Source organism: Rhipicephalus microplus, chromosome 4 (assembly GCF_043290135.1).
Source record: "Rhipicephalus microplus isolate Deutch F79 chromosome 4, USDA_Rmic, whole genome shotgun sequence".
Lineage (NCBI taxonomy): Eukaryota > Metazoa > Arthropoda > Arachnida > Ixodida > Ixodidae > Rhipicephalus > Rhipicephalus microplus.
Window position 1 is genome coordinate 77163815 of NC_134703.1, and position 25050 is coordinate 77188864.

The window sequence follows — 25050 nt, forward strand, 5'->3', positions numbered from 1 at the left end:
GCTTCTCAGCTTTCCCAATTTTGAGCATGCCCGTTATCGGCCCACTAAATAACATTAGAATCTTGATGATAAATTTATATGCTTTATCAGACACGAACAACTTTTAAAGTTATACAAAAGTCCCCCACCCCCTTCCCCCGTTTTCTTAAAAAAAGCTATCGTGATTTTTTTTTTTGCGTTTTCAAGCCTTCCTGAGAAGAAAAGCGCATAGCTTGTATTTAACTTCGAGCGCACAGCAGTGGCGATGAGGCTCATATGAGCCAACACTGTGTCCATAAATTCAAATGCAGTCACCTCCTTCAAACGCCGGAAGTCGACACTTCTGTTTGACAGTTGCATGTCATTCGTGCTTTTAGCCGTCTACTACGCTGGTAAGTGTCACCGTTTACTCTTTGCCAGCTCTCGGTTTTACCAGACTCTCGGAACTATCGATTCGTCATGCGTTATAACCATAAGCTTTGTGAAATGAAACGAGCTAGTGTGCTCGGAGTGTACTTGCGGCCCGAAGATTATTGCATACATTCTAAAGTGTAAATCAAGCACTAAGAATCAATTAAGAAAATAGGTCGTGAAATTTTTACGAGTGTCATCGGCAAACTCAGAACGGCTGATCGAATTCGGCGATGACCAACGGCGCCGCTTGCTGCTATCGCTGTGATTTGAGTTCTGAGTGACACTTCAATGATTGTAACTACCTCCGTAAAGAGATGGATTTTTAGCGCTCACTTCTAGCGAAAAACAGGGCTGCTACAGCATTGAACCATGCGTAAAAAAGGAAAGAAACTGTGAAGACTTTTAGGATAACTGGTTCAATAGAGAGGGATTACAAAAAACCGTTGGTATAGAAACGAAGACTAAAGCACGAGAACGGGCTAGAAAAGCCGCAAGAAGTGGTTAGCTGAGTTACATAGTAAATATCGCTTGTGGAGAAAGGAGACGATGCCTTCGTGGACGTTCGTTTCCTGGTGAATGGACGAGACAGCCACTGCGCCCGCGGCAACCATCTCGCATTACAAAGCACCTTCTATAAGCACAGAACGCAAAACAAACAAACAAACAAACAAACAAACAAACAAACAAACAAACAAACAAACAAAGAGACCGATAGATAGATAGACATACAGGTAAACAAACAAACAGCAAACTAACCGGAAAACCCACTTCATTGCTTCCGTTGCCATCGCATTCGCATAAACACAAGAAGGGGGACGAAGAGTGTGGTCCCGCATCCCGCGTATCTTGGTTTTCCAGAGCGTGCATCTTTTTTTTTTCTTTTTGCGCGAGTATAGAATTCCTCGAATTGAGGACGTTTGACCACGCAGTATGAGTTGTGTGAATGCAAGTTCACGTTTTTTTTTGTGTGTGTGTGAACTGACAGAGTGAATCGGTGAGCTCTCGCCAAAAGAAGTATGCTTTTCACTTTCGCCGTGTCCACGCATAAACAAGCGTTCGGCAAGTAAGAAAATATACATACAAAAAAGTCAAACAATACACAGCAATCCATAAAGATATATAATATGCTTATACTCTTACAACGTTTCAAGAGGTGAGATATTTAGGCATTCATATGCAACTGATGATGTAATGTTGATGATGTAATTAAATAATGATGCGATGAATAATGATGTTCGTAATCCTAAATGTCAGAACTCAGAATGTATGTTAGACATTGTACTAAGAAACTTCCAGCAATGCTTCATTGTTTTGAGAAGTCCCATCCGCAGCTGAATATTCAATAGTACCAACAAAAGTGTGTTCGTATTGTATCACCAAATTACATACCTTATGCTTAAATCATTTGCATAAGAGCCCTTCATCCCTGCGTCCAAGCACATGTGTTCTTCAGTCACTTATACCACCCTGTGATCAAACAGGCCGGGGTCCCATGCCGAGGCATTTTCTATTGCTTTCTCCTACACGCATACGCTCCTGGTAAAGAGCCGCAGCCCTTCTATTATTGTTTTTTTTTTGGTGAAATATCACCACTTCAATAGGGGAACGAGCCTATATCAACATCGGGCCATATGTCTACGTAATGAATAGGTTCGGCGCCAAACCACGCTTCACCACTGTCGTCTTGGTTATTGTAATAAAGCAGATACGGCACGGTTGCACTGGCCCGAAGTTAAAAAAAAAAAGCACATACGAAACGCTCAAGGCACTATAAGCTGGCCCTGAATGAAGTGCTTCGCAAACTAGGCTTCTGTTCTGCTTGTATCATACGACGGGCCAAAACAAAAAATACGTAAGAATGGTGTAAGGAGACGGAAAGGAAATCTTGCTCAATATTCTGAGTTGGTTACGTGTCATGACAAAAGCAAAAATTAAAAAAAAGAAAACTTTTCATAATTTCGTGGAAGCAATTCCAACACGCTGTTTACAGCCAAGTCAACAGCAGCTTCAACTAGCTCTGAAGGCGTATATTTATTAGGTATGCTCTTAGTGATAGTTAACGATAAACGCCGTTGATTTCAGAAGTTGGTGAAAAAGCTATAGTGCAGCAAGCGCACCTCTAAACATAAAGATGTAGGATCTTAAATGGTTGTATGCACTGTTTTGATCGCCCGTAGTGCCAATGTTCGCGGCTGGAAGAACAAAATCGGCTCAACTGCCCCTGCCCGCTTTCTCCGTTATTAAGAGGCGTACGTATTGCATAGACATTTTTATAGAAAAAATACTTCATAAAGTAAGTGTTTATATTCAAGATATTACTTCTGCAACTAATGAGGCAATGACAAGTTTGTTATGTAGTTTTATACTGAGCCACTGTCTCCTACCTCAACCCAACCCAGACCTTACCAGAAAACGCATTTTCTAAACTCATGGCACCATGGGTTTTCATTTTCAAGCAAACAATGTATTACCTCAAACGTAAAGTAGGCGTTGTAGGTGTGGCCAGGAAAAACTCCCAAGGTCCCTTATGCAATCGCTTAAAAAGACTCGATAGCGAAAGCAATCTTGTTAACGCGATAGCGTTAAAAAGCTCGCTTTGCAGAAATTCCGGCGTCGGTGTCCTTTATTGCGACGAAAAAAAATCGTCATCTTTGCGTGACCGAAAAATTGAGAAATGTGCAAATAAAACAAATAACAGAAAAAATGTGTGTCCGGTTGGGAAGCAAACCTGGGTATTTCGATGCGTGGTAAGCAGGTGTCCTACCACACAGCCACGCCTCTGCCTGTGAGTTGAATGGAAATAACTTCCTGTGCTAGGAAATGCAGTAAAAGTAGGTTTCATGCTTTACAAACACTCGCGTCACAAACACGTGCTTCACAATACAGCATGGAATACAGGAGTAAAAATTGGGGGACCCTTAAGCTTCGCCTTTAAGAGTTGAACGCGATAGCGAAAACCGGCCCCTAGTGCATCCTTCAACCTCTAAGTGCATGCCTATTCATGTATTTTGTTACATGCACACGCACGCGCACGAACACGCACACAGTAAATTGGACCAGCGCGTGCTATTATCGCCGAATGGGCTCGCTTTCGTCGTGACTCCTGTCGAACAAAAGGCGTTAAAGGGCCCTGAAACACTTTTTCAAATAACCATGGAATGAATTCACTAGAAGATCTCATTTTCTCACGAGTTTAACGCCACAAAAAATTTTAGGAATCCGCGTAGTGCGCGTGGAGTTACAAAGTTTGTCGCATGCTGCAATTACATTAGCCCTTCTCTCGTCCCGACGAAAGCACTGGAAGCTAAGCAGGGAGGGGTGGCAGGGCAAAGAAACTACCGCGCCTCGTGACCTTTAGCACTTTTTTTAATCGAATGCGCGGCTTTTCAGTGTGATCGCGCGCGCACGCGTGGACGAGTAGTGGCCTCCCGCGGCTATCTCGGTAACTTGATTTTTCGGTCACAGACGAACAGACGATTTTTCGCTCACAACCAACGGGGCCGACGTTAGTGGCGGGTTTTCTGCGACACGATCTCTTTAACGCTATCGCGTCAATAAAGCATAGTACAAGCGTACATTGCCATTGGGCGACAGAAAATAAGATTAATATAATGACTTCATAGTTTAAAGCGAGTCCTCACTACAGAAAGCGCACACGCTTCTGCAACTTTAAGGCCACGTAGTGGCTGCACAGCAAGTTCGAAAATATTTGGTATGCAAAGTGTTTGAAGTTCACGCACCAGGAACAGAATATCACTGGCCCGTTAAAGCGAAGCTTAAGTGTCCTCTAATTTTTTCCGTGTTTACCCCCCTTCTTCCCGTGCTCACCGGAAAGCTTTCTTCACCAAAAGTGGTTTCGCACTGACTCCATGATCAGAGGTATCGCAAGCTTTTTGCGCGTCAACTTGCTTGGTGTCGCCTCCGCGAACGGCCGACGTCTAACCAAGTGACCACGTGCAGGGGCGCAAGCAGACATTTTTCTTTTTTGGAGGGAGATCAGCTTCTTGATTCGAGTGGGGAAGGGGGATCTTTTTGAAATGGTAATTTTGCGCTCTGTATGCTATGGCAAAATGAAGTTTTAGGAGGGAATAGGGCACGGGCCCGGTGTGACATCTCCTTGCTGCGCCACTGATCACGGGGGACGAGCCGGACCTCGCGGGACAACCTCAGCGTCCGTCTGCACTTAACTTTTACACTCTCATTTTTTTGACGATGTCATGATGACGTCACAAATGTTGACAATGTGTGATGTTATTACGTGTTGATTTTTCACACAATGCCGATGAACATTTTTTGAGTTTGATGAGGCATCTAATGCTGTAGCCTTTAAAAATTATGAGGCAGCTTCACAGCTTAGCCTGAACGTATTGCGGAGCGTGGTGGCTTTTCTTGCTTATTTAATTTTTTCTTCCCGTCTTTCTTTCTCTTTTTCCATTTCTCAGCCCTTTTTATCTCTCTTTGTCACTTTCCTTTCCGTCTTCACCTTTCTCTCCAATCCTAGAACGTACAAAGTGATCAAAAGGCATCCGTTCATGCCAGTGGCTTGACAGCTCCATAAAGATAGTACTTATAAAACATTCGCGGCAAGTTTTTTAATTCACAAAGTTCACTAAGAACTTCACAAGAGATGTTAACGGCGTTAAACCTCTGCTTTGGTGCTGAGAATAAAGAATGAAAAAGAACCGCACTTCTAACGCGTGTCCTGGCACGCATCTAGTATGCGCCAGAAGAAGCTGCCTGCTCCTCCGTTTCACTCCTGTTGCAGCATAAGATAAAGCAGACCCTTTAATTACAGATGCTTCAAAAACTGTAAATTTCTCGATCCCGCGAGTCAGTTAGAACCCTATAACGAAAAGTTAAAACTTATTTTGTGTTGGTGCAGCCGGAAAGTCAAACACTTAAACTTAGAAGAGGAAAATACAAGTAAACAAAAAAAATTGGGAACAGCTGTTCGAATTGCATCAGATGCTGCACTTAATAAGGGCAACATTATCAGTTGCCGAGGTTACGAAGGCTGCAAAGGGCAACTTCCCAGAATCCCATGGTACTGTCAGAGAGGCTGTGTGACGCGCCTGTCTTGTGAAAGTTTTCAGTACTTAGTATTATTTTGTGATTACTTCGTGCGCAGCATAACCTCTTCAAGAGAAAGTAAACAGCGTCGGAAAGTCTCGCTTCTTGTCTCTTGTTCACCGCTCACAATTTTTTTTAAGCTGCCTTCAAGTGAGCAACGTTTCTTGGCTTATATTTAATTGTGAAAAGGTCAAAAGTTTTCCAAAGCTGGGGATGACTTTGTATATTTGTAGGGACAATATTATAGTTACCTACATTTGATTCCACAACTTGATTAAGATATATAGATCGGCAAGGTGGTCTTTCTGTTTCCTATAATCACCGAACGCACCGATATACATACAGGACCATGGCGTAGAAACAAACAAAGAAAAGGACTGCCTTCGCATGAAATATGTTTCAAAGGGTCGGGCTCGAACAAGAATTCGTTATTACAACTTCGAGGCATGAGGTGTGACTCAGATGATTTCTGGAATGTGGGGAAAAAGTAATATCACAATGATTTTCGTAAATGCCAGCGTTTTGCTGCTGCACTTTATAGAGTCATCATGCTTTAATTTGATAGCATATGCGCTAACTACATTAGAGGGCACTGGTTCGTTTAGCCGAATAATTTCTAGCAAGTTGAAATACGCCAGCGCTTCCATCCTGAGAGGAAGCGGCCTTGAAATGGTCATGCTGGGTATGCAAATGAAACCTCCCCACTGGGCTGAGTTGCTGCGATTAGGCTGCACTCAGTAATGACCCGACGTGCTGAGCGCGCAAATAAGACTTGCTGTACTAGTTGTGAGCCTCGCATAACTCGACGTCTGCTGGGAGAACTCCTGCAAGAAGTTTTATGGGTGTTGAGCAGTTTTTTTCTATTGCTCAGCACTTAATATATTTTTTTTCCTTTCTGGCTGCTTTCGGAGATCGGAGATGTTTCTCGTTAAGCAAGTTTTAGTTGCATGGTATTTTTTAGTTGGGTCTTATTTTCGGAGATAAGTCGGCACCCCAAGGCGCCATCTTTCTTTCTCTTCACATAGGTGCGTCAAATGATTCACAAGCTGCCTGCAAAAAAAGCAATAAAATATATTCAACATGGATCTACATTACATCAATACACAAGAACAGGGTTTTCTAGAGTTCAACATGTAAAATGGTTCTTGCGATAGTACAAATGATGTGTCTGGTTAGTTCCACACTTTGAGGAGTATAGCGGCTGGCCCAGAAAGTCCTCTGAGACGAGACCGAGGCACACAAAAACACATCTTTACTGGTCTAATCACCGGCCGTGACTGCTCGTCAGCGGTCGCTGAGAGGGAGCTGCGAGCACCCCTGCAGTCACTGTTCTCTTCTACATACTGCTGCTCCCATAGCCTTTAACATGACGCGGCTCCAGGAAGGAAATGACATGGGTTCCTGCCTCCACAGGGAGAAGTGGCTGTAAATTTAGAGCATCAACGGCACATGGAATGTGACTCTTCGTAGCCTGCATTCCTGTCGTGTTTAGATAAGACCACTTTGGGCGTCGATGGTGAGAGTTCTCGCTACTTACGCATAGCACACCGTTGCGCCTTAACCGCCATTGCACGTGCAGCTTTCCGAGGACGCTCTTCATGACGAAAGAAAAGTGCAAAATATGCAAACCTGGTACTTTTTCAACTCGACCAAGCTCTCGTAAAATATCCGGGTAGCAGTGGCATGCCCTCCACTTTCGTGAACAGTACGTGGAAGTCAGATGGATGTGTTCTACTCACTCAGTGCTAGCAGCAGTGTACGGGCAGTACAAATAGCAGCAAATGCAAAAGTAAAGGCAGAAGAAGCGAATTGCATGGGCCGTTTACCCGCAGTGCGTGCTTGCGCGTCCAATGAAATGTTCTTTCTTAAATCAGTGCGGAAAAGCGCGCTTTCGCACGGTTTTGCCACCAGGTGAAAGCTGGCTGTCCCGCAGTGATAAATAGTTGGGTTTCAACGCTGAGTGTCTAACATTGTCTTGCTTAAGAGGTCACTCACATCCACAGTAGGCCAGTGGCCTCAGAACTAGAACACATTCTGAAATGCAGTGTAGCTCGTTCAGGTTAGCTAATATTGATTTTGCATAGTTTGGCTGACGAATCTGTTCACAAATATATAGCAGTACAGTTCTAGTGACGCGCTATAGCGTAAACTGTCTGTGTGATACAATAAAACAAAATAGACGCACAAGGAATGATACAGGACAACACAAACGCGAACTAAAAACTGTTTATTTTTACAGAATCATGACAACATGTGTTCATTCAAAGAAACAGAACAAAAATAAACACTCACACATGTGCCAGAAATACATAAAGATACTATCCTCAATCCAGCGCCCTCGTATCCTGAATACTGTTAGCATTTTCACTTTGAAAGAATGAAACTTCTTGCAAGCGCAAAACTTTTTTTTCGTTGATCATGTTTCTTTGTAACGTGCAACAAGTCTACGCCATGTACAATCAATAGGCCCCTACCCCGGCTGTTATATTATAGTGACGTACATTTAATTTCAGTTCAAGTCACCAGGCATAAGCGTTGAAGATGAGGCACCTGTATTTTTTTCGTTTTTCGGTATAATAATGCTAATATATAGCATACCAAAGATCCATGCTTTTTTTCTGCAGTTTCTGTACACACGCCCTTAAACTGTTGCCGTTACCTGTACAATTTTCGGAATGGTACACAAGGCGGCGAAATTTTTTCACCGAAGCCAATGTGCTTGCCCCATTTTGGTCGCATGACTAATGTTCAAATCGTTGTGAACGAATTTTTCTTCTACTATAATAATAATAATAATAATAATAATAATAATAATAATAATAATAATAATAATAATAATAATAATAATAATAATAACAATAATAATAATAATAATAATAATAATAATAATAATAATAATAATAATAATAATAATAATAATAATAATAATAATAATATGTGGCGTTTTACGTCCCGAAACCCCGATATAATTATGAGAGACGCCTTGGTGGAGAGCTCCGGTAATTTAGACAATCTAGTGTTCCTTAACGTGTTCTGACATTGCATGCTACACTGGCCTTCTCAGAAATGGCCTTCCCAGACAGATTCCTGATGGCTCCGCCCTTGACGCGCATCTCAATTTTGATTTTCTATCTTCGTTTTCGTAGAGTTTTCTTCTTTAATGCTGTTCTTCCGTTGTTTTTTAAATTTTTGTGGTGCGCTACAACTGGTGAGTAAAGAAAAGAAAAAGCGGAAGAGCCCGTGGCCTGTACTGTTCTGACGGGTTTCGCGTTACGCCAGAGTTTCTTAGGGTTACGACCAAAAAAGAGCCAGAAAGATGTATGCCATTTCCCAGCGACAAAAAAAGTCACCCGATGGCTCTTCGAAGGATGCTGAAAAGCAAAGGCCTTCATCTCAACTGTCCCGAAAAAATGGTCCTACACAAGGGCCCATCTCACTGTCTTCGACCATTAGGGAGAACATCGACTTCAAGAAGTGAACTGCGTTGGTCTCCGTAAACATGGTGATCATGCTAATCTCGGTCACGGTGTTGTGGTGCGCCTTGTACTCCTACATGTTCCGTCCTTCGCAGCCTTACAAGGTTTGGACCAGCCTGATCACCAAGTCGTTTGTATTCACGTTCCTACTGCACCTCGACGTCTTCCTCATGGTCGCCAGCGGCTTTTTTTGCCGACGTCGAATTGGTCGGCTCACTCCGCGAGAACATCTTGCTCCGGCAGGCCTACCAGGTCTTCATCGGCTCCTTCGCCATCGTCCTGATGGTGAAGGAGCCGGTGAAGGAAAGTGAAGGCCGGTCTGCCCTTCACTTTCTCGCATGCTGTCCGGAGCAGCGTTATGAAGAAGCCGTCGTACGTCGACTTTATGCGCGCTTACAGAAACAACCTGGACTTCGAGCACCTGATTGACTCAGTGCAGGTGTCATTACATTGCTGCGGTTTTTCCACTGACTCCTTCCGGGACTGGAACTACAACCAGTATTACCGCTGCGAAGCGGATAACCTGAGCGTGCAGTGCTGCAGCAGGCCCCCATCTTCCTGCCGGCCCGCGAACTCTTCGAATACCGCGGTGGTCGACAATTTGATGGGCGTCAGAGGTGTGCTCCTCATGGACGACACTTCCGCCAGGGAGGTCGTGTATGTCCGAAGCTGTGTGGACGCCACGCAAGGGTACCTTGCCGCCAAGTATCAAGTGTCTGCCACGGTTATCCTGCTGGTGACAACAGTCTGTCTGGCGCTGATTGTCGTCACACGTGACGTGCAGGACGAGATCACCGATATGCGCTTGATATACGAGAATTACTACGAGACAGTGCGGCATGGTCAGGTGGCCATGCGCAAGGCGGGCGTCATCACGGTTGTCAAGCCGGATGACGTCACAACTGGTATGACAATTAGGAGTTATATGTCTGTGGGCTCCACCAGACAGGTCACGAACTGATGAGTGGCGGTATTAAAAAAGTTATTGCAGAAAATGCTGGTTTCATGACGTATGGTAGCGTTTGTAATAAAGTTGTGAAATGAAGCTTATTTCGGCATTCCGATATGTGTGCGAGCCTTTACGTTACGAAAGACTTTGGGATGACTTTATATAGGAAGTACCGTCATAACAGTGTTAAGAGGACATCACGTCAACAGGAATAATTGTTCCTTTAAGAATAGTAAAAAACGTAATGTCAATTATCCTAATTATTCAAGAACATTACTAACTGCAGAAAAAATGCATTCACCTTTCAAAAATCTAACATCTCTACATCTAAAAAATATTTTTCTGGATTCATATCTGTCTCGTGGCATACATAATGAGGTGGCTTCTGTATCAGCCAAACGCACAGCCAATCCACGAAGTATAGATGAAAATAAGCTGGAAGAAAGAAGGGACAAGTAAACAAGACGGTCATTATGAGGTCTCTTCCTACCGCGATTGTTGATTTGGTTTGTTAATATGCAGAAGGGCAGTTACCACCTTCTAGCCGAAATTTACGCGTTGAATACCCCGAAGAAGGCAGCTTGAGATAGTTCCGTTTGACTGATTCCACAGGCGCCTTAAGACTGCCCTCATGATTATTTACCGAAGTTCAACTTTCGCACGTTCACTCACACTAACTGAAGAAACTATAGCGGCTCTAGGGAAGTTTCGGCCATTAGTAAGCAAGCCTGCTTCGGGCATCGGCTGGCAACTTCCAAAATCATTAAAGTCAGGTACTTTTGAAATATATATAGTGTCCACGTGATATTCGTATTCAAAAGATGCCATTTCGCTCGTCAAGGGAGTACTACTTTTTTAAGGATTCCTTTCTACTATTTATTGATTTATATACTGATTACTCACAATACTATTACTGAACTATCCAGATGAGATGGTGTGACACATCAAAAATGGCTGCTTTGAATTATGTGTGTTGAAGGCTACTGACAAGTAAAGCATGAAGCTTATTCAATTCGGGTGGTGTTTTAGACAAAATCGAGTGACTAGTAAACTTAGAACGAGTAGCTGAGTAAAAGAAATGGAACTTAAATGGTTGTTTTGGTAGTCTTGAACACATATTTGGGTTGTGCGACAAAAACACGAACGAAGGGGAATATACACAGGGTGATTGCGCTCATCCTCTATACTCTCCTTCATCCGTGTTTTTTTTTTCGCGCAACCCAAATATGTGTGCAAGTATGCACTAAGTAGCCCGAAAGAAAGCTTTACTGTTTTGGCGGAATTGTTTTTGTTTATTCAAGCTATGATCAACGCAGGAAATATAGCTAACAAGCTGCACTCGGCAATCTCGGCAATCTCGCTGGGAAGCATTGGTGTATTTGTGACTGAGTTCATTGCAAGGAACCTCACATATGAAGTCGTCAATTCAGAAGTCTGATATAGATATTTCGCGTAGCTTCAAAGTGGAGGGTTTTCTTCTATAGTTATGAGCCCCAGTGAGTTTTCTTGAGCGTTCATTCTACGCGCATGCGCGTGCACTGCGCATTCAACCCTTGTTGAAGTACCGCAATTACATTGTGGTGGTCCAGTAGTTAGGGGGCTCTACTGCTGACCCGAAGGTCGTGGGATCAAATCGCTGCGTCGGCGGCATTTCAAGAGAGGTAAAATTATAGAGACCCATGTGGTTTGGGAGCACGTGGGAGAACAACAGGTAGTCAACATTTCTGGAGCCCACCGCTAAAGCCCGCTGCTGACCCGCAGGTCGCGGGATCGAATCCCGGCTGCGGCGGCTGCATTTCCGATGGAGGCGGAAATGTTGTAGGCCCATGTGCTTAGATTCGGGAGCACTTTGAAGAACCCCAGGTGGTCGAAATTTCCGTAGCCCTCCACTACCGCGTCTCTCATAGTCATATCGTGGCTTTAGGACGTTAAACCCCACACAATAATCAACCGCTATGCCCCATAATCGTGTTGATGTTTATAGACGTTAAACTTCACGAATTATTAAGACATATACTTCAGATGCCTAATTGATCACGTGATCATTGACCATCGGCGGTCCGGCATTGTCGGCGCTCGCATGATTGACGCCACAAAAAACACCCCGAGATAAAATCACCACGATGTATCACAAAACTGTGACGTTAGACGACATGACGTTACGGTATTGTTTCATCGGGCTCATCACATGACATCGTCGCCTGGTGAAAGGTGTGCCAATCTCGGAGGCTGTACTAAACCAGATGAGGTGCGGAAAGCTCCCGAAAGATGGAGGAAGAGGATCAATACATCGGCTGCGTAGAAGACAGCTTTCGACTTTCAGTCGCAGATGCCATGAGGCGAATACATAAGCGACCCTATAGTTTCTGTCACTGTTGGAATCTTGCGTTATTTCTCTCCCGAGCTTCTTTGCTTCGAACGGACGGACCATTGAAATTTCATAATCAATTTTACAAAGGGTGCGGCGAAATAAGACTGCACGTTTTTTTTATACCAAACGTGCTTCAAACTGCACTGTTCACTTATCAGTGAGAGATGCGAATTCCATCACCTTATCACATGCTGCCCGAACTGCAGGCGCTGAACGAAAGAAAAGGAAAGGGCACAGCTAGCGTCGAGCCATACGAGAGGAGGAGGAATGAGCGGCCACTCATGTCTCGGCGCAGCCGTAAGGCTCGTCATCCGCTACGTCACTTCTTGCTCCCGTTCGCGATTTACGCTTGTTGCCGCTGTTCGCGAGTCGATTGGTTTGTGTTCTGGAGAAAGTGAATAAGCTTGCGCGAGGAAAAGAAAAAGATGTGCGGAGCCGTTGTGACCAACACCACCTAAATGAGTAACTGAACTTATCTAGGTGGTGTTGTTGTGACCCACGCTGTGGAAGCACGCCCAGACGCCCATCGCAAAACGGTGAGATCAAAGCTTAATACCTGCTCTGCGAAACACTACAGCGGCCGCAAATTGGGTCATCTGATGTGGTTTACGTGAGGCGCGTTTGCTCCAAGGAGTTTGAACCTGCAGGTGTAGTGAGGGCATGTGCCTCCACTAATTGCCAATTCTAACATTCTCAGCGAGACTTAAGTGGCACATCAGTTTTACGGTTACATTGGCTACAATACCTATTCACTGGAACTCGATAATGCATGGCTAAGTACTGCATTCAGCAGCACGATTAGCCTGAACACGGAAGCGTATGCTGCCCGGTGCTGCCAGTGATGCTTTCCTGTACCAACGCCAAGCTCCGCACGTGTGCAGTTTATTTGGGCGTGGTTATCTCACTGGTAGTTTTAGAATACCGCACGAAAAGCCTTGTGTTAGCGTTTGTCGTCACTGCGCATACATCGTAAGCCAAACTCTTGCGGGGCCCCCGCTAAGAGGCGGAAATAGCTAATGACCGTAACCAACGCTATCTCTTCATACGCAATTATAAAACTGCTTGCTGTCTCAGGTCGCCAAAGAGCGCCATCGATAAAGGTCCGCTCAGATGACGTGGTGAGCGGGATGACGAAGTATCTAAGCTGACGGACGGTGCTTGCATGCGAAGTGCTTCGTGTTGGTGTAAGAAAGTTTTTCCGTTAGAACTACGGCACGCGTTTCTGTGTTTACGGCATGCCGGCGCTCACGATCGTACCTTCGTTTCCGTCCTCTTCAATTTGTGTCATGTTGGCATGATTTTCTCTTGAGCATTTGCTTAAAAGCTAGCACTAACTTATGCCGCCAGGTTCTTAGCTACATGATGCGGTCATGTCGATTAAATTGTGCATACCATTATTTTGGTGTCGCATTGCAGTTCCTGTGCACTGTATGCGCTCTTGGTATACAGTCGTCAGCAAGCTTAACCCAAACACTCCGAAGCGTGGCGTGGACTACTTTTACTGGTGCCAGCCGCGAAGCGCTGGGAGCTGTTGCCGAGATAATACCTCAATATGCTTGTATACGCATGGGTAACATCTCGGCAACAGAACCCAAAGCTAGATACGCGGTGCTAGCGTCATTGAGACTGTTTGAGGACACTCTCTGGGCCGTTCCTGTTAAGCTTGCTGGCGACTGTACCTCTTCATACTCTACGTAGTTTGACATGTTACCACCTCTTTTAATAGTCACTCCGTATGGTGTAATATTCTTTTCTCCTTAGTTTTAAAAACTAACGCGCGCAGGGACCTTTACCTGCTCTTCGACACCTAGCTCTACTGTTTCGTCTGAAGATATCCGAGGTAATGTGGTGGTGGTGCAACAGGCGGGATTAGCGTGGTCTAAATGACCAGCAATTTTTCCGAGGGAACATCTCCTGAAATATAGGCGTCCGTCACTTTACACAGCCCAGTGTATCGCAGGAAATCCATGAAAATCTGTTCCACGCTCCTGTTTCTTGTCATGGGCCTTCCAGGAAAGATGACATCATGATGTCATCTTTCCCGTGCTTGGGACAACCTTTTTGCTAGCTGTGCACCATCGCTGATTTTTCCCTATCAGAGTGCGGGCAAAACCAAATAGAATATTGGGTGTAGCCAATTTCACATAAGAAGGCACAAAACGGAAAATCGCCTCGCCCAGTCGGGAGTGAAGAAGTCTGTTTTTACCCAGTAAAGCAGCGTCGCTTGTTTTTAAGAAAATCTGTGAATTTTTGCTTGACCGAAATGAGAACTTGTAGACCAACCACCCTGAAGTGATGGCGTATTACATATTTGTTGTTCTGGTAAGATCTGGAGCTATTTTAGGAACACACGTTTACGCTTCTTGTGCAAGGGTGTCCAATTTTTCATTCCCTCCAATTCCAACGTAGGGTGGGATCCATTGAAACATTGCATTGAAGCTCCTGCTGGTCAGGAGTTCAATAAGCGCCACAACTTGGCTTCGTAAATTTTTGAAGTAGGCCTTGAACCTCCTTATTTTCTTCTAGAAGTAATGCAAAATCTGTAAGGTTTTCGATTTATTCTCACTTTCTTATTTGTGGTTATCGAATGTACGCAAAATGATATTAACTTACGCAACTGGATGGGCAGTGAAATATAGATCGTCAAGTGCTGAGGATGCATCAGTTGTCGAAGAAGAAAATGAAGCCTGTATAGTTTTGTCAAAGGCACGTTCATTCTTTAAAGTAACCTTACTCTGCAAATTCCTTCAGGTGGATGAAGTTCCAAAGGTTATCATCTCCAGCACGTCTGGATAGCTTTAAATGCAAATCATATAGTGGACTTAATAACATTGTTTGTGACAAGGTTGGAACTGTATAGGAAAAAATAGAGCAGTGAAATTTAGCAATTTCCCTGTCTAATGTTACATGGCGTGCCAGGTGTATTCGTCATATAATCGACAACCGGTCAGAGAAAGCAAATGTGTTGCATGGTTCCTTGCCATAGGGTGCCAGGTAAACTACAATCCGTTTTGATAGGGATCATGCCACGAGGCGTTGGTGTTCATTCTTACCGCATCTGTCTGCCGAAGCAACTACTAACAACGGATATAGGCCAGCTCCAAAAAGCGATTAATGTCCTAGCCTGGTCCCAGTTCTTAACGAGCACTCTTATCACCATGTAACGTGACAATTTAAGCTGCCCGTTATGGCTATTGCGGTGACCGATTCCGACACGCACATGGCTCGAGACGTTAGCGTATACGTGATGCTCTTCTTTGCTTTTGTTTAAAGGACACGGGCCGCGTACTTGCGATGGTTGGGGTACTTGAAGGCATGGCGGCGTCAGCGGCACGTGACAATGAGATTGCTGCCTATGGGTGACTTTTCTTTTATTAGGGGACGTATTCTGAGACGATCATCTCCAGTAGTATTGCCAGGCCCTAGAAACTCAACGCTAGTTTCGGTTTCAAAGAACATGCACGCTCGTAGCGGTTGCTGGGCGTCTTAAGATACAGTTGAACGGATGTGATTGTTCGCATTTATTGGCTTTCACAACACAAGTTTTCACAAAGAAAAAACTTTGACACCCCTGTCAAAAAACTTCTTCATTGCTTAAATCTCTTTTCTTCTTTATTTTGTGAAGCCCCACCGCGATGGTCTAGTGGCTAAGGTGGAGAGAGTATACAGCAGGGGAGAGTATACAGTAAGATGATTACAAAGGAATACACATTGTCAGCCAAATAAATAAACAAAAGTCGCAAATAATTCACAATCAGCATACAACATATAATATCAAAAAATTTAAAGGGAAAAGCGCACAGAACACTATATTTGCAACAGAGAAACAAATAAAATCATTTGACACAATAGAGGCAATGTTTGAAGGCAACTGGTTCCAGTCGTGCATTGTTTTAGGAAGAAAAGCCTTTTGAAATGCGTTGGTCTTTAACGCAATTTTTTGTACCTTGAAACCGTGATCTGTCTCGTAGCGGTGGTCTAGTAGCAAAGGCACTAGGCTGCTGACCCGCAGGTTGCGGGATCGAATCCCGGCTGCGGTGGCTGCATTTACGATGGTGGGTGGGAAGGCCGTGTGCTCATATGTGTAGGCCCGTGTGCTCACGTCAAAGAACCCCAGGTGGTCGAAATTTCCTGAGCCATCCTTCACGATGTTTCTCATAATCATATGGCGGTTTTGGGACGTTAAACCCCACATATCAATCAATCAACCTCCACTACGGCGTCTCTCATATTCATATGGTGGTTTTGGGACGTTAAACCCCACATATCAATCAAATCAACGGTGTCTCTTATAATCATAGGGCTGTTTTGGGACGTTAAATAACACGTATTAATCAATAAATCTTATTTTGTGAATTTCGAATCAGGTGAAGCGCGGGAAGTAATTGACTTGAGTTCGTAGCACTTGCCTCCGCTCCTTCTCGCCACTCGCTCAGCGATATTACAAGTTGTATTGCGCTCAGATATCTCGCTCGGTTGGCGTGCCGACTATGGTAAAGATAAAGAGAGCTAGTTGTGGCGGGCAGGCAATGTGAGCCGCTGTTAGCTACGCCGAAAGAGTCAACCATGCATTCGTTGAAGATGGCGAAATTAGGTAACACACATTTTCCGCAGCTCTGCGGTGTGCCAATCCAAGAATTTCTAGTTCCGTGAAGTTTTTTCAGCGTTTGTTAAAGGCAACGGGTGAGCACAAGAATTTAGACCCATTATTTGAGCAAGTATTAATTTTGCATGAGTATATAAGTAAAACCATGCAGTTATCTGCAAGACCGACTGAACTGAAAGAAGTGACGTGTCACATGACTGATTGTCAAAGACGGCAGCCAAGCTGCTGTAGGGAAAATGCGGTTATTGAAAGTCTTTAATTTCAGTTAGCTCGGCTACATAGTTTCAGCTTCTTTTACTTTTGCTGTGCAGTTCAAATGATGCCAAGTAATTATAGGCTGCTTCCTGCTCATGAAGTTCATGTAGCCGCAGTTAGAAAATTTGTGTGCGTTTACTTCTAATACTGTCACTCAAATACGCACGATGGACTAAATACTGCTAAAAATTGTTACAGAGAATGTCGATGGAGGCAAAGTTTTGACTAGTGAACTTTTTTTCGTCAAGACAACGCTGTTGCTCCGACGAGGGCAAATCAACTTGCCGAAACAATGTTTCAAGCGACGTTCTTTCTTCAAACATTTCTGATCACTTCAAGGATTTCTATGGCTCTGAACTTCAGTCTCATTTGGTACTCAAGTTCTGTAAGAAAACTATGCGCGGCATCATAACAAACGTGGTTGAGTCAAATACGGCGTGTCCTTTTCGTGATTGTTGATAATCTTTTGCATTAGTTCAGATATTTTAGATTGAATGCCTGCTCACTATATACGTATGTCAGTTGTAAGTTAAAGCTGTTTTTATAGATTGTCATTTTCACACTGCGCGTATGTTTGTTTTCTAATACAAAACGTGCAATAAAAAAAGTCCATTTTATTTGTGCCGATTGAGTTTCGTCTTACCAAAAATTCAGTCAGCTTAACTTTCGCCGCTTCAGAACACACGAAAAAAAATGAAAAAAAGAATGATTAGCACAATTTTACGTATAGCTGAATCGTCCAAGCGGTTAGCGGACTTGGTGATGGTAGTGGTTAAAAGAAGAATCACAAGGCGCCTGATTTTTGCAGCCCGGTAAGGAGCACGGCGCAGCGCCTCAAGCGGACCTGAATGAAGACACGAGGAAGGTTACAATAGTAACGTTTGGCACGAGCGCATTTCGCTTGCATGCGAAGTGGGAAAAGAGAGCCCCCGCGGCAAACCCTCCTCCTATTAATTTTCGTCCTTTCCCTCTATTTGGTGACCCCACCGGTGACGTCGTGAAAGAAGTTTTCTGTTCGTGATTTATTTCTAGTGGGATGCCCGGCAACCACCAGTGGCAAAAGGGGCGTTGCCGCTGCGTATCAGCCCGCGAGAGCGATTACATGGGAGGTATGACTCATCTTGATTTAAGCTGCGCACTGGGAGACGAGAACTAAGAAGAAAAGGAACGTGCACAACACGAGCGCTGAGTCGCTACTGAATTTTATTAAGACAAAAGCAAACATGCAAATATGAAGAGGAAGAAAAAACTGAAGAGAAAACTGCTATGCCTTGTGATCAACATGTGCAGGTGGCGCTTAGGTAGTAGAATTCCACATCACTTAGAGGGATAGAACGTACACCGATAAATTTTCCCTTTTTCCTTTGGTTGTGAAATGCTTCGATGACCTCTTTTGTTATCTGTTGTTTATGACGTGACAGGATCTTAGTGTGGACGAAAAAGAAAGTGCATGCAACCGCATTGTTTACGATGGGCGGCGATGAAAAATGGTTTGATGTCCGATAGTGATCATTCATGCTTCCGAAGACGGATATTGACGCATCTTCCGCTCTGTCCAATATATGTTTTTCCGCATGATAATACAATTTAATAGACGATGGCCTTTTTGCAGTATGGAGAAAAATTATGATGCTGCGATTGCTGTGAACACCCCATTTTTTTACTGATTTGCGTTTCTGAAAGGAAGGTTCGGAAATGAAGGTTAAGTGGCACCATATTTTGAATTTGCTTTTACAACAGCATGCAATTATCGAGTATTAATCCTAGATCCTGGAGCTCATATGGTCGCGTCGTATCATGCTGGGCATGTCTAATAAGCTTCCTTGTTTATTCGTGTCAACAAACACCCAACCACACAAAGTTAATATGTGCCAAAGTATTGCGGGCAGCGCCATGTTGCATAAATTGCATTAGGAGCACAAAAAGCGAGAAAAAAAGCAGAAGCTTAGTTTGGAAGAAGGCGTAAGTAATTCTATTAACCGCTCAGCCCACTGGAGAGACCTGTAAGCCATTCCTTTCGTGATAGCAGAGACTAAATAACGCAAGCCGCTCGGAGCCTGGCCAACTATATCCTCAGCTAAATGAGCATTTATTTATTCAGGGTCATCGTACAGCCTTCATGTAGCAACAGCCCAAACACATCGCACTTCCGAGCCTGTAGTTTCAGGGAATGAAGCTGCTGAAAGCAATGTGCTCTACAATGCGCACAGGGAAATTCGATTGCATTTCTTTTCGGCATCACACTTTCAGGCACGGATGAGAAGGGAAGCATTAGTGAGCAAATATTTGCCATCGCGTGACATGGTTTCACGTCCCACGTGGCACACGCCGGCCCAGCTTTCAACGACAGGGAGATTTCCCAGGAGCCGACGAGAGCATGCAAGTGGTCGCGTGACAATGTACCCATCTCGATATAACGATGGCCTCCCGCCTACCTCTCCGGTGAATGACCACGGCAGTGGCGTGCGGATCAAGAGCAAGGTGCCGAGCACGCTGTTGTGATAGCGTGCCGTGGTTGATGGTGAGCACGTTCGGCGGGTAGGTTGCAAGTTGGAAGAAAACATGGTTTTGGTCCCTGCTACTCCGGCTCAATAGCACGCGACGCTGTACCGGAGAACAACGCGCTGCTAGCTCATAAGAAAACTCGTTATAGCTTATAAGCCAAAGATGTTCGTTAAAAGTTGGCAAGGAGTTGTCGATCTCGCTACGGGAGATTCTCTCTACCTTGGCGAGGTGCTTATGGAAACTACATAACTCTGCAGCAAGGATTCGAAGTAAAGATAGATGTTGATGAGCTGCACGTGTCCTATGCATAGTGCCTTCTCCTTTTAGTCCGCGCTTACGGGACTTATGCTGAAAGCAGCCAGGCCTCTGGTTACCGTATTATGCGATCTTAACGCGACTCCAATCGTAACGGGACATTAGACTTTTTATTGCGTCTTGAAAGAAAAAAAAATATCACTAGGTTACTCGATTGAGCGCAAAGGTCGACAGCAGAATTCTGGAAAATATATTGCGTTAGATTCCAGTAAGTACGGAATATTTCTTTTCTTCTATATATGTTAATGTTATTGCAACCACCTGCAATCTTTTTCTCGATATACTGCCATGCTTCTTTCTTCATCGTAACCTTACCTTAGTATTTAAAGAACCAGTAAACAACCACGAGGTCAAAAAATTGTTATAAAGTAAAATATGCGCACTTTGGCTTTGTGAACATGAACATGCTGCCGCAAGAATTTTGCAAATACGTCCTCTAATAAGGAAGTGGCTGGTGTTAGAACATCGGTGATGAAACACCAGGAGCCTCAGGCCTGTGTCGTCGCGTTGGTTGTCTAGAGATTTAAAATCAATACTGATCCCAGCCCATTAGCCACGGGCTCGTTGTTTTGATCATTTTCGTGCTGAGGAATCGCGTGAATATATATATATATATATATATATATATATATATATATATATATATATATATATATATATATATATATAAGGGAAAGAAGTGTATACCTAAGGGCTCGTTTTTCCGTGTTTTAACACAATATTAATGAGATATAACAGACAGTAATGCCAAGGAATGTACAGGGGAAGCTATTAAAACCAATGGAATGTAAATAAGAAGAAAGAAAAGTGGATGAAAAAATTACCAACTGTGAGCAGGAATCGAACCTACGACCTTCGAATTAAGCGTTCGATGCTCTAACCACTGAGCTATCACAGCGGCCCTCCCTCCATCCACTTTTTTGGGTTTATCTGTGAATTTAGAAGTAGGAGTGACAGTCAGCGCCATCTATAGGCCAAACAACGAGTGTGAAACACTCTTATGCGCATGTTTGGCGCCACGTAGCACGTGAACTTATTATGAGTGGGCAGCTGATTAATTGTCCCTTTTATACAACCTAAACACACCAAGTCTGCCAGTACGAGACCCTCGTTCAATGAAATAAGGGAAAGAAGTGTATACCTAAGGGCTCGTTTTTCCGTGTTTTAACACAATATTAATGAGATATAACAGACAGTAATGCCAAGGAATGTACAGGGGAAGCTATTAAAACCAATGGAATGTAAATAAGAAGAAAGAAAAGTGGATGAAAAAATTACCAACTGTGAGCAGGAATCGAACCTACGACCTTCGAATTACGCGTTCGATGCTCTAACCACTGAGCTATCACAGCGGCCCTCCCTCCATCCACTTTTTTGGGTTTATCTGTGAATTTAGAAGTAGGAGTGACAGTCAGCGCCATCTATAGGCCAAACAACGAGTGTGAAACACTCTTATGCGCATGTTTGGCGCCACGTAGCACGTGAACTTATTATGAGTGGGCAGCTGATTAATTGTCCCTTTTATACAACCTAAACACACCAAGTCTGCCAGTACGAGACCCTCGTTCAATGAAATAAGGGAAAGAAGTGTATACCTAAGGGCTCGTTTTTCCGTGTTTTAACACAATATTAATGAGATATAACAGACAGTAATGCCAAGGAATGTACAGGGGAAGCTATTAAAACCAATGGAATGTAAATAAGAAGAAAGAAAAGTGGATGAAAAAATTACCAACTGTGAGCAGGAATCGAACCTACGACCTTCGAATTACGCGTTCGATGCTCTAACCACTGAGCTATCACAGCGGCCCTCCCTCCATCCACTTTTTTGGGTTTATCTGTGAATTTAGAAGTAGGAGTGACAGTCAGCGCCATCTATAGGCCAAACAACGAGTGTGAAACACTCTTATGCGCATGTTTGGCGCCACGTAGCACGTGAACTTATTATGAGTGGGCAGCTGATTAATTGTCCCTTTTATACAACCTAAACACACCAAGTCTGCCAGTACGAGACCCTCGTTCAATGAAATAAGGGAAAGAAGTGTATACCTAAGGGCTCGTTTTTCCGTGTTTTAACACAATATTAATGAGATATAACAGACAGTAATGCCAAGGAATGTACAGGGAAAGCTATTAAAACCAATGGAATGTAAATAAGAAGAAAGAAAAGTGGATGAAAAAATTACCAACTGTGAGCAGGAATCGAACCTACGACCTTCGAATTACGCGTTCGATGCTCTAACCACTGAGCTATCACAGCGGCCCTCCCTCCATCCACTTTTTGGGGTTTATCTGTGAATTTAGAAGTAGGAGTGACAGTCAGCGCCATCTATAGGCCAAACAACGAGTGTGAAACACTCTTATGTGCATGTTTGGCGCCACGTAGCACGTGAACTTATTATGAGTGGGCAGCTGATTAATTGTCCCTTTTATACAACCTAAACACACCAAGTCTGCCAGTACGAGACCCTCGTTCAATGAAATAAGGGAAAGAAGTGTATACCTAAGGGCTCGTTTTTCCGTGTTTTAACACAATATTAATGAGATATAACAGACAGTAATGCCAAGGAATGTACAGGGGAAGCTATTAAAACCAATGGAATGTAAATAAGAAGAAAGAAAAGTGGATGAAAAAATTACCAACTGTGAGCAGGAATCGAACCTACGACCTTCGAATTACGCGTTCGATGCTCTAACCACTGAGCTATCACAGCGGCCCTCCCTCCATCCACTTTTTTGGGTTTATCTGTGAATTTAGAAGTAGGAGTGACAGTCAGCGCCATCTGTAGGCCAAACAACGAGTGTGAAACACTCTTATGCGCATGTTTGGCGCCACGTAGCACGTGAACTTATTATGAGTGGGCAGCTGATTAATTGTCCCTTTTATACAACCTAAACACACCAAGTCTGCCAGTACGAGACCCTCGTTCAATGAAATAAGGGAAAGAAGTGTATACCTAAGGGCTCGTTTTTCCGTGTTTTAACACAATATTAATGAGATATAACAGACAGTAATGGCAAGGAATGTACAGGGGAAGCTATTAAAACCAATGGAATGTAAATAAGAAGAAAGAAAAGTGGATGAAAAAATTACCAACTGTGAGCAGGAATCGAACCTACGACCTTCGAATTACGCGTTCGATGCTCTAACCACTGAGCTATCACAGCGGCCCTCCCTCCATCCACTTTTTTGGGTTTATCTGTGAATTTAGAAGTAGGAGTGACAGTCAGCGCCATCTATAGGCCATACAACGAGTGTGAAACACTCTTATGCGCATGTTTGGCGCCACGTAGCACGTGAACTTATTATGAGTGGGCAGCTGATTAATTGTCCCTTTTATACAACCTAAACACACCAAGTCTGCCAGTACGAGACCCTCGTTCAATGAAATAAGGGAAAGAAGTGTATACCTAAGGGCTCGTTTTTCCGTGTTTTAACACAATATTAATGAGATATAACAGACAGTAATGGCAAGGAATGTACAGGGGAAGCTATTAAAACCAATGGAATGTAAATAAGAAGAAAGAAAAGTGGATGAAAAAATTACCAACTGTGAGCAGGAATCGAACCTACGACCTTCGAATTACGCGTTCGATGCTCTAACCACTGAGCTATCACAGCGGCCCTCCCTCCATCCACTTTTTTGGGTTTATCTGTGAATTTAGAAGTAGGAGTGACAGTCAGCGCCATCTATAGGCCATACAACGAGTGTGAAACACTCTTATGCGCATGTTTGGCGCCACGTAGCACGTGAACTTATTATGAGTGGGCAGCTGATTAATTGTCCCTTTTATACAACCTAAACACACCAAGTCTGCCAGTACGAGACCCTCGTTCAATGAAATAAGGGAAAGAAGTGTATACCTAAGGGCTCGTTTTTCCGTGTTTTAACACAATAATAATGAGATATAACAGACAGTAATGCCAAGGAATGTACAGGGGAAGCTATTAAAACCAATGGAATGTAAATAAGAAGAAAGAAAAATGGATGAAAAAATTACCAACTGTGAGCAGGAATCGAACCTACGACCTTCGAATTACGCGTTCGATGCTCTAACCACTGAGCTATCACAGCGGCCCTCCCTCCATCCACTTTTTTTGGGTTTATCTGTGAATTTAGAAGTAGGAGTGACAGTCAGCGCCATCTATAGGCCAAACAACGAGTGTGAAACACTCTTATGCGCATGTTTGGCGCCACGTAGCACGTGAACTTATTATGAGTGGGCAGCTGATTAATTGTCCCTTTTATACAACCTAAACACACCAAGTCTGCCAGTACGAGACCCTCGTTCAATGAAATAAGGGAAAGAAGTGTATACCTAAGGGCTCGTTTTTCCGTGTTTTAACACAATATTAATGAGATATAACAGACAGTAATGCCAAGGAATGTACAGGGGAAGCTATTAAAACCAATGGATTGTAAATAAGAAGAAAGAAAAGTGGATGAAAAAATTACCAACTGTGAGCAGGAATCGAACCTACGACCTTCGAATTACGCGTTCGATGCTCTAACCACTGAGCTATCACAGCGGCCCTCCCTCCATCCACTTTTTTGGGTTTATCTGTGAATTTAGAAGTAGGAGTGACAGTCAGCGCCATCTATAGGCCAAACAACGAGTGTGAAACACTCTTATGTGCATGTTTGGCGCCACGTAGCACGTGAACTTATTATGAGTGGGCAGCTGATTAATTGTCCCTTTTATACAACCTAAACACACCAAGTCTGCCAGTACGAGACCCTCGTTCAATGAAATAAGGGAAAGAAGTGTATACCTAAGGGCTCGTTTTTCCGTGTTTTAACACAATATTAATGAGATATAACAGACAGTAATGCCAAGGAATGTACAGGGGAAGCTATTAAAACCAATGGAATGTAAATAAGAAGAAAGAAAAGTGGATGAAAAAATTACCAACTGTGAGCAGGAATCGAACCTACGACCTTCGAATTACGCGTTCGATGCTCTAACCACTGAGCTATCACAGCGGCCCTCCCTCCATCCACTTTTTTGGGTTTATCTGTGAATTTAGAAGTAGGAGTGACAGTCAGCGCCATCTATAGGCCAAACAACGAGTGTGAAACACTCTTATGCGCATGTTTGGCGCCACGTA

At 43.6% G+C, this 25050-nt stretch overlaps 1 long non-coding RNA gene and 10 other non-coding genes across 11 annotated transcripts in view; 1 reads left to right on the plus strand and 10 right to left on the minus strand.

Moving 5' to 3' along the window:
• Positions 1-12655: 12655 nt before the first annotated feature.
• The window catches only part of LOC142814318 (uncharacterized), a 139731-nt gene continuing 127336 nt past the window's right edge, over positions 12656-25050 (plus strand). Inside the window, exon 1 of the long non-coding RNA XR_012894924.1 lies at positions 12656-12795. This is a non-coding gene — a long non-coding RNA (uncharacterized LOC142814318). The remainder of the gene's footprint in view (positions 12796-25050) is intronic.
• TRNAK-CUU (transfer RNA lysine (anticodon CUU)) lies at positions 20766-20838 on the minus strand. Its single transcript has one exon. It is a non-coding gene; the product is annotated as a tRNA-Lys (tRNA).
• On the minus strand, positions 21220-21292 carry TRNAT-CGU (transfer RNA threonine (anticodon CGU)). The gene has a single exon. It is a non-coding gene; the product is annotated as a tRNA-Thr (tRNA).
• On the minus strand, positions 21674-21746 carry TRNAT-CGU (transfer RNA threonine (anticodon CGU)). The gene has a single exon. It is a non-coding gene; the product is annotated as a tRNA-Thr (tRNA).
• TRNAT-CGU (transfer RNA threonine (anticodon CGU)) lies at positions 22128-22200 on the minus strand. Its single transcript has one exon. It is a non-coding gene; the product is annotated as a tRNA-Thr (tRNA).
• On the minus strand, positions 22582-22654 carry TRNAT-CGU (transfer RNA threonine (anticodon CGU)). Its single transcript has one exon. It is a non-coding gene; the product is annotated as a tRNA-Thr (tRNA).
• On the minus strand, positions 23036-23108 carry TRNAT-CGU (transfer RNA threonine (anticodon CGU)). Its single transcript has one exon. It is a non-coding gene; the product is annotated as a tRNA-Thr (tRNA).
• TRNAT-CGU (transfer RNA threonine (anticodon CGU)) lies at positions 23490-23562 on the minus strand. Its single transcript has one exon. It is a non-coding gene; the product is annotated as a tRNA-Thr (tRNA).
• TRNAT-CGU (transfer RNA threonine (anticodon CGU)) lies at positions 23944-24016 on the minus strand. Its single transcript has one exon. It is a non-coding gene; the product is annotated as a tRNA-Thr (tRNA).
• TRNAT-CGU (transfer RNA threonine (anticodon CGU)) lies at positions 24399-24471 on the minus strand. Its single transcript has one exon. It is a non-coding gene; the product is annotated as a tRNA-Thr (tRNA).
• TRNAT-CGU (transfer RNA threonine (anticodon CGU)) lies at positions 24853-24925 on the minus strand. The gene has a single exon. It is a non-coding gene; the product is annotated as a tRNA-Thr (tRNA).